The sequence below is a fragment of the Ambystoma mexicanum genome (assembly GCF_040938575.1).
Source record: "Ambystoma mexicanum isolate Mex_15411 chromosome 12 unlocalized genomic scaffold, UKY_AmexF1_1 Mex_chr12_unloc.1, whole genome shotgun sequence".
NCBI classification, from domain to species: domain Eukaryota; kingdom Metazoa; phylum Chordata; class Amphibia; order Caudata; family Ambystomatidae; genus Ambystoma; species Ambystoma mexicanum.
In genome coordinates this window covers 806,270-814,607 of record NW_027182322.1, presented here as the reverse complement: position 1 = coordinate 814,607, position 8,338 = coordinate 806,270, and the positions used below count along the sequence as shown (strand labels likewise).

At 48.0% G+C, this 8,338-nt stretch overlaps 1 non-coding gene across 1 annotated transcript; it reads left to right on the top strand.

Annotated features, from left to right (window-relative positions):
- Positions 1 to 2,819: 2,819 nt before the first annotated feature.
- On the top strand, positions 2,820 to 2,891 carry TRNAQ-CUG (transfer RNA glutamine (anticodon CUG)). The gene has a single exon. It is a non-coding gene; the product is annotated as a tRNA-Gln (tRNA).
- Positions 2,892 to 8,338: the final 5,447 nt, after the last annotated feature.

Genomic DNA, 8,338 nt, shown 5'->3' with positions numbered 1-8,338 from the left:
CATGGTAATCCGCGCATTTTCCCTGCAAGGCATGTGCGCAGAGAACAACTCTGCGTGAGCCTCTGCGCAGAATAAATATGCTTGCCACGCATATTCATGGAATTGTACACGCAAAGTAACCGTATTTGCAAGTCGTGCCCGGGATGCCCAAGGCAAATCCAAAACAGCCACATTTGCGTACTCCCCAGACGCGCATACATGTACACGTAAACCTGAGTTGGGTCCCCCGCAAGCAGGCCTGCAACTCGGGGGCGCTGGGCAGGGTCCCCCGCAACTGTCAACAGCACCCCGACAACATGCGTACAGTTTTTCGTAACTCGATTACAAATCGGTAAAACCTGCTTGAGAACCCTCATAAACCCCTCCTGCACCCCGCTACGCTGCGTACGCACACCCCCAAGTACGATCTGTACCATTTGCTCGCACACACCCCTCAATCCGACATGCAAACTCACCTCCGAAGTTGAGACTCCTCCCTGCAAGTATTTAGGCCTGCTTTCGGGTGGCATAGAGTTGGAGGGCTTTGCGTGGGCATTACGCAGGCGCGTGGTCACATTCATGAATACACTTTGTTGTGTGCAGTTGTGGGCGTGCAATGGACTGCCTGTGCCCTGTCCCATGTAATGCCCACTTTTTCACTTGTTCCTCCTGCTTTTTTGAGTTCTGCCCTCTACTCCACCCTCTGCGCAGGCCTCGCCCAAGCTCTGCGTGGTGTCTCACGCAGGGCACTCCACAGCTCGCAGAGCCGTGTCGAGCATGGACAAAATACATGCAAGTCCCGGGAAAGTCCTGCGCAGTCGATTCCATGAATCGACCAACAGGGATTAGCACGGTTTGGCACGCTAGTCCCCTTTTTTCCACACAACTAATTACATGAATCGGGCCCTCTATCTGCAAGTTAGCACTTATTTTAAAGCACAAAACATTTTGTGTGTATTTTATTAAACTATTTAAACAGTTTTTCTGCACACATTAGAAGCTAAATATTACTTTTTTAAAGCCAACCCGATTCTACACTGTTAATATGCATTCACGAAACAATTGAAGATCTCTTAGATGAAGCAAGAGATTAGGTATTAGAGGGGATTCTATTGTTTCTCCATGTACTATAAGGAATAAAGTAGCCCCTACCATAAATAAAAAGGATTTTGCAAGTCACCTCGGAGTTCCGTGACATTATAAAGGAACTGGCCTTAAGCGGCTTGCAATATCCCTGTAAGGTATGGTAGAGGGTATGTTATGCCTTATATATATTTTTGCAGTTGGACTTATCAAAAACATATTCACAAACGTGATTAGAGATTTGGAATCGCTTGCTCCTTGAGGAGAGAGGGTGTAACCTGTTAATCTTTGCTGTCATGTTGGAATGAATAATGTGTGGAATGTACAAAACAGCAGCAGAGCTGCTTGTTCTGTTAAAAACGAAGCGGTTGCCAGAAAGCACGGGTACAGCAATCCGGGTTTGGCAGTTACTAACTACATAAAGACACGGTGACTGGGTTATAGTTTTCAGCAGACATGCACGGAAACATCGAGGCGGAAAACTTCAGAGCAAACGCCAAAACACGATGCATGTGGTTGCACTACCGCGCATTGTTTCTATGTAATTCCAGCCTCGTCAAAGTACTTGCTTGAAAATACAGTATGCTTGAAAATACAGTATGCCGTGCGTTGAAAGGAAAATTAGCAGGAGGCGTTTGTTTCACCTCCAGTGGCAGTGGCACAATGGAGTCGGATAATTCTGGAAGCTGTACGTGTGTACGTCACTCTTGCTGGACTGGAGAAGTGCTTACGGGTCGTGTCCTTGCTTCTGTGGGTGGTTCTTACTAACCGTCATACAGCGACGTGGCCTATACAGTAAACGTGAATTATTATTTGCATTGAAAAAGTAGGGAATCGCCGATATCTTAACTGCTGTCTGCTGAGCGAAGATCTGATTAGAATGTTTTCGGGCATTAACCCCTCCCCCGAATAATCCTGTTCATGAATGACTGAGCATGCGCAGAGACAGTACGCGTGCTCGTGTTCATGCGCAGAGACAGTACGCGTGCTCATGCGCAGAGACAGTACGCATGCTCATGCGCAGAGTCACTACGCACTCAGTGTTTTCTGAGGCCATCCCTGCTTAGCTCTCCGTGTTGGCCAGGCCCTGTCCCCACTTGGAACAGTTTTACAAGCCGACAACTGTAATTCTCTTTATGACACACAACACAGCCCCTCACTCATTGTCTTTCCTTGTCATATTTTGCATATGGAGTTAGAGGCTCAATAGCGGCGCCATCTTCCGTATGCATAGGATACATTCCATGGCTCTTACACCAAGATTCGTCAACATGAAGACATGAGGAGCAACTGTGTAGTGCTGCCATTCCTTGAAACACACACATTTACATTTGAACAGTGTTTGTACACTGGCGACGAAAGGTAAATGATTGCACAAAGAGGCAGTAAGAATCAGCAATAACGGGAAGCACAGGGCAGTAGCTGTAATATAATCTTTTCCTGATTATCGAGTAGCACTTTGCACTGCTTCACAGCCTTTCAGCCATGTGTAATCTTGTTAAGAAGATAATGGAATCGCTATCCACACGCATTTCCACGTGCCTCGTTAAAAAAAAGTCGCCCATCATATGAGGGGTAATTCTGCATCTTCCGAATTTATGTATGAGCCATTTGGTCTGCCTGATTGTCTCTATCAGCTTCGAGATTATCGCTTCGTTCAGGTACAATGACACTGATGTACCCTTTACTTAAGTTTATAACTGCCTAAATCACATCTCCAGAATTCTAAGATGCAATAAGTTCTACTGTACTCATGTGGTTCCATGGTGTAATGGTTAGCACTCTGGACTCTGAATCCAGCGATCCGAGTTCAAATCTCGGTGGGACCTGTGTTTTTTTATACATCACTATATTTAATTTTAAATTATTTCAAACTGAATCCTCAGCCCAGGAACGTTTTTATTGTGGGGGTGCAAGATATCATGGTCTGAACAAACCTATGGTAATTCCCATCCCCTGTTTTTTGGGGGTTAATTTACAGTGACACAAGTGGTCATCCTGTTTTGTGTTTAGTCTGGTTCTAACCAATGTAGAGGCACCATCTACCCCCTCCCGGGACACCCCAATACCTTTTGATTGTGGGGGGTGTAAGATATCATGGCCTGACTGCACCTATGGTAATTTGCATCCCCTACCTCCATGGGGTTAACTCACACTAACACAAGTGTTCATCCTGTTTTATGTTTAATCTGGTCCCAATCGAAGTACAGGCACCATCTAGCCCCTCCCTGGACACCCCATACCTTTTGACTGTGAGGGTGCAAGATATCATGGTCTGGACACACCTACAGTAATTAGCATCCGCTACCTCCCTGGGGTTACCTCACACTAACATAAGTGGTCATCCTGTTTTATATCTACTCATGTCCCAACCAATGTATAGGCACCATCTATCTCCTCCCTGGTCACCCCCATACCTTTTCATTGTGGGGGTGCATGATATCATGGCCTGAACGCACCCATGGTAATACGCATACCCTTTTTTTCTGGGGTTAGCTCACACTGACACAGAGGTCATCCTTTTTTAGATATACTCCGGCCCAGCCTATATATGGGCACCATCTACCCCTTCCCTTGACACCCCATACCTTTTGATTGTGAGGGTGCAAGATATCATGGCCTGGACAGACCTACAGTAATTTGCATCCCCTTTCACCCTGTGGTTAACTCACAATGACACATGTGGTCATCCTGTTTTATGTTTAATCTGATCCCAACCAATGTAGATGCACCATCTAGCCTCTCCCGGGACACCAGTCAGGTTCAAGCATAAACATTCCAATCAACGTGCCTGGCATGAGCTCTTGACCAGATTCTGCCCAGATCCTGCTAAAGATCCTTCCAGCGGTGCTGCTTTTACATTCCCTGCACCGTTTTTTGCTGTTGTAGTTTGAGGTGGCATTGGGTTGCATTTGGGGGATTTAGCGCGGGGAGCGGACCTCTCTAGAATGCAAAATTTCACCCGATTCCGAAGCATCCACCCAACCAAGAGGGCTGCTGTGCTTCAATGAGCGCATTCTGCGGGCTGACAGAGGGGCAACAGTTCTTTGCGCTGCCCCCCTCCTGCGAGTGGAGCTTCAGTTGAACGTACTAGGAGCTGTGGTTGGTGCCGAGGCTCTGAGCCACCTGGGAGATGGAGCGCCTACATCAGTAAAAAAAACAGCCTGTCAGCCCCTTGCGGAACACCATACCACTCCGCAAGCCTTGGTACATGGGAGAGGGATCTCAGCGACAACCAAACATTGTGGGGAGAGGAGGCACAGGAATGCGCCCGAACTGGCACCCTCTATCTCTGGGACAGGACCGCGGTGAGGGAGGCGACGGTCCCGTTGCATGGGAGATCTACATGTGGAGTGTGCTCAGTGGCGGCCCGCTGAGGCCTGCTGAGGTACGCAGCATACAGCCCGGCTGCGTATCCTTTGAAGTTGTGGTGCTGTGAGATGGGAATGCAGTAGGCATCGGATGCGGGCTGCCCGGCATCGATAGATGACAGAAATTGTACTGCATGACTTTTCGGCCTGGATTGGCTCGCACGCAATGTGCAAACTTTACATTTGAGGACCCGGTCAAATTTGCATGACTCCACAAATGAACTGCACATGCTGACGGCTGCCTGAGTAACGCCTGCCAAACTAATTGTTCACCGGAGAGCTGTTTTGTCTCCCATTTTCTTCCTACGTTACTAGGTGCAGAGACACAGGATTTTGACCAAGAGTTCTGGTGGGCAGTAACCTGGGAGAAACAACTTTCTGATGACGAACTGAGACTGTACTCTGCACCCAGCTGCCATGCCTATGTTGAAGGCCACAGAAAACACAGCTTCGTAACAAGCTCTTCCCACTAATACTTGCTTTTACTGATCACTATGCAAGGGTGCTTGTAAGTGTAAGGCACAGTGTGTCTAGTGAGGACTGAGGACAGACCTCTGTGCAGTTCGCTCCGTGATTCCTGTGGACTTCTGTGGACTTCTTGCGATAGTCCGTTTACTATTACCACAAGACTTTCTCTTCAAAAACTACTGCGCACGCGCGGATTGCGGCGCGGTGTGTGGCACAGTGTGTCTAGTGAGGACTGAGGACAGACCTCTGTGCAGTTCGCTCCGTGATTCCTGTGGACTTCCGTGGACTTCTTGCGATAGTCCGTTTACTATTACCACAAGACTTTCTCTTCAAAAACTACTGCGCACGCGCGGAGCGCGGCGCGGTGTGTGGCACAGTGTGTCTAGTGTCCAGTGGCCGAAGACCGGAGAACGGAGAGAGAAAACCGGATCTAGAAAGTCAGGAGCGGTGAGCAGTGAATCTCTCCCCCCCCCCTTTTCCCTTCTTCCCCTGTTCCCCCCCCTCTTCCCTTCCCCTTTTTTCCTCTCTCTTATTCCCTTATCCCCTTATCCCTTCTCCGCTTCCCTTTTCCCTCTTCCACCTCTAGTCCCTTTTATACCCTCCCTTTGCTGTCTCTCCCGCCGCGCTTCCCGCTCCGACTGGGGGAAAAAAAAAAAAAAAAAAAGGCATCCGTGAACAAGACATTAAGTCATCTAAGATACTGTAAAATACCTCGAGCCTACGCCAGCCTTGCTCGAAGACTTTTGCCTTACTTGAGCGTCCACAATTCCCGTTCGTTGTTTCATTCTTAAGCGAACGGCTATTTAAAATAAAAACAAGGGAATGGCGCCGCCCTCACCGACAGAAGTGGAGGCTGGGCGGTGGATGCGCAGTGACAAAACACAGTTAGAACATGGCTCCAGGGTGGCCAGCAAACAGTCCAACAGCGCTACGCCAGAACATAACAGCAGCATGTCAAATGCCTCGCAAGAGGGGCAGTCTCCAGATGCCTTTCCAGTGACCTCAGGAGGGAAAAATATGAGCAACGTGGCCCTAGTTAATCCAGCACTTACTGTAATGGGGCTGAAAACTGGAGACCAAATAGACCAAATAGACCTAAACGTGCCACTCGAGACCTCCCATCGAGAAGCGACCGTAAATAAATAGAAAGTCAACTCAAACATGGGAAGATCAAAAGGCCCTCCCCCTTCCCCTTCCACTGATTCCACACAAACGCCCCGCCAGCGTACCGCCTTGGCGAGTGACAACATGCCTGAAGCTGTCGGAGGACGGCCTCGGCTGGGGTCTGCCTGGCGCGGGCCTCTCCAGGTGGAAGGAGACATGGGTCAACCCATGCACCAACGGCATCCCACGCCAACGTCGCGTGAAGACATCAGGATGAGCGTGGTAGGCACGGGTGAAAAGGACGGCCTAGTCCAGAGCCGAGAGGGGAGAGGCCTCGTAATGGCCATTGTACATAACAGCGCCAGAAAAAGGGCCCCAAATGTGGTGGCCAAAGACAGAAATGTGCTGGACAAAGACAGAAAAAAGCAGGCCACACCGTCGTTGGAAAGGCTTCCCTTCCTTAAGACACACGAAAACGAAGAAAGAGTGGAGCCAGTGCCTGGGGATTACGCAGATGACTCCGTTTTCATAGAGACAGTGTCGGAGGGAGGGAACATATCCAGCCAAGACACATCAGCAGAAGAAATAAAAGCCCAAAGAAATCAATTAGAAAAAGTACAACAAGAAAAAGAAGATCTCTTACAAGAGTCAAGGGCTAGAACTACAGAGAACAAAGGGCACAGCGAACAAATTGTTAATTGCGAGATGATCTTGTCACCTGATCAGTCTACATCACAGGACGAAGAACTTAAACAACCTAGAGACACCACTACAAGGAAAAAAATCTTCAAAAAAACCATGAAGGCCGGAGTCAAAGCCAGGGCAAGGACCGATATCCTACCTAAAAAGAAAAGCCGGAAAGTAGGCCCTAAAACGGGTGAAGTTCCGAAAAGACAAGAAACAGCGGTACTCTCAGCTTCCTTGAGGGATTACTTTATAAAACAAACAAAGCAAAAACAGGTCACAGACCAAGAAATGTCAGATGCTGAAATTCTGGCGGCCATTCGAGATCCTCTCTCACCGTGTAAATCCCAGAACATTGACCAGACACAGGAAAAACCATTACCAAGAGTCAAATGGCACGCCCGTATTTCACCAAACAGAACTCACGATATTGAAGTTGGGAGAGGAAAGTCTCCGGTAGAAATTATCGCTAAGGATTCTATGACATCAGAGGAAAATACAGAACAATTAAACACCCTAAAGACAAGTGACAAATTCACCAGTGAGCCAAGTGGGGAGACTCCACACTTAGGAGATCCAAAACAAAAAGACAACAAAAAAAAAACAACGTCAAGAGACCATCAAATGTTGGATACACTAAATGTGGCCAGTGAAGGCCCACACAGTTTAATGAGCGAAAAAGACACTTTAGCCCAACCTGAAGGTCAGGTATTAGGAGCCGTGGCTAATTCAGAGACCCAGACAAGACTCAAACCTAGCGAAAGACAGGCCTACGTCGAAGAGCAAGCGGCTTGGACTAGATCTCATACCCAGGCAAACAGCAATATATCATGGGCTGAAACCTCAGCCAGTTTACAAGGCGTGATTGCAGGAGGGGATAAAAGATTTTCTGAAAAATGTAACCTGCTCCATAACGAAAAAGAAATTCACACGCCAACCAGAAATAGAAGACAAAGTGATATCCCGGGAGGTCTTGACAGAGAAACATCCTCAGAAAAGAAAAAAAAGGCTGACCTTCTATCAATCATGTCAGCCTTTTCAATAGCGCTAAACCCCTTCAGCAAACTGTATGAGGCGATTCATGAGGCCTTAAAGGACAACACGTCCATGATTACCTCACTAAAGGATAAATTGACCTTTATAGAAGGGTACTTAACAGCAGTGGAAAGGAACTCAAATACCATACAAATGAGTCTTGAAACTAAATTAACGAATCTCGAAAACAATTTGCCCAAGATGGATCGACAAACCGGGCTGACACGTGTAACGACCTCTCAAAGTACTCAAACGGAAGAGATGGCTAGAGTCACAGAAGTGGCTTCGATTTTCACGAAAGCCCGTGCTAAATCACCAGGAGGTGTGACAGACCATAGACGAGCCATGAAGACAAAAATCGTGACGAAACACGCAATGGAGAGCCCCCTCTTGTGTGTCCCTTCTAAGAGTCTCCTAGACACCCGAGTGAAAACATCTCTCATCTCCTCTGTGGACCCCCTCGTCGACAGATCCGTCAGAGCCATTTTCAGCAAAGAACAGCGCCAGGCGAACATATTGGGAAATCACTCTCAACAGGATCGCCCCGAAACCGCGCAAAGGTCTCCCACGCTGATCCACGCCCTCGATTCATCTAACTCTTCTGACGACTTTGT